Raw genomic sequence first — 1,558 nt, 5'->3', positions numbered from 1 at the left:
AAAAAAAAAATAGACTATTTACATGTCAGAATTTCCAGGAGTGTGGTGTGGGTACTTTTAGTTCAGAAACTTCCCCAGGTGAAGATAATATCCATTTCTAGTTAAGAATCACTAAATTAGACCTACTATCATATTTAGCAGGTGAAATTCAAGGTTCAAAAAACTGACATTGCTATAGGTAACATAATATATGGCAGAACTGGGGCTCAAACCCCAAGTCATCTCATGCCACAGCCAGTGTGCTTTGCTCCCCTATGTATTTTTATATATTCTTCACATGGTAACTAGAGTTACTAAGCTCAAATATATAACACAGTTCAACTAGACCTAACACATCACAAACAAAAAGACACATCATTATACATAACACTAAGAAACAAAAACTCTACCAACTAACCTACAATGCAATGCTTTATTTTCACTAAGAAACTGTTATACTTATTTTAAAAGGCCTTTTAAACTAGATTTTACCATATATCTCGCATGTGTCATTAAAAGGAAAAGTAAAACAAATTCCATGGGACTGGAAAAAAAAAAAAAAACCCATAAAACTGTAGTCATTCATTCTTCCAAGAATAAAAATTTGCTTCACAATATCAGCAGAATTTTCACAGTACCTAAGTAACTATACTGTGGGCAACTTCAGTCTTGAGAGGATCCTCAATTATGGCTCTCCTTATTTAAAAGAGCTTATATACACTTGTTCTGCGGTTTTATTAAAAAATACATACTATTGATGACTGAATAATTTCATTAATCAAGAACATTTTCTGTGACTTAATAAATGCTTGATAATGTGTATATGGGAAAATACTGTTTCATTATTAGTTCAACGATACTTGCCTCCATATAATACAAAATAATGTCCAAATTCAGACTACACAAAAAGTGTAAACATTCTGCAGTGAGACCAGTGCTGAGCTCTACTCAGGTGAAGTAAATTTGTCTGTCAGCAATCACGAGCCTGCCAAAGTTAATCTTCAGTTAAGTCAGTGGTCAGAAGGGTATACAGCAAACTTGCTTGGGGAGAATCACCTGGGGTCCTAGTTAAAAATGACAACTCCCAGAGCCCTCCCTTGAAGAGGGTGATGCGTTGTTCTGAGTGAGAGGCTTGGAATGACATGCCATGGGTGAATCTTATCATTAAACAAAACAGGGAACACGGTACTAGAATATGTTAAAATCTCAGGATATATAATTACAGAAATCATTTCACTAATCATGAAGCTTGTATAAAGATCTTTCAAAGTCATTACAAACAAAATGCAGATTTTGTCTTTCTTTGCCTGAAATTCTGCTATAAATCCAAACAGAAAAAAATGGGGATATACATGCATATTCAGACTCCATTCATGATTCTGAGGATCGAAGAAAGCAATCCAGGAAAAAAGAACAATTCTTGAAATAGGGAGAAAAAGAACTATTTCACATACTCTGTCAACAAACTTCTTGCAACTGAGATGCATCACTTTATAAACAATTCTGCTTTTTCCCTATTGTAACAGCAAATTGTATATTTAAAATATGAACATTCTATTCTAGTCATGAAAGCAAAATG

Source organism: Galeopterus variegatus, unplaced genomic scaffold (assembly GCF_000696425.1).
Source record: "Galeopterus variegatus unplaced genomic scaffold, G_variegatus-3.0.2 Scaffold9236, whole genome shotgun sequence".
In the NCBI taxonomy this organism is placed as follows: domain Eukaryota; kingdom Metazoa; phylum Chordata; class Mammalia; order Dermoptera; family Cynocephalidae; genus Galeopterus; species Galeopterus variegatus.
Note: the sequence above shows the minus strand (reverse complement) of the source record.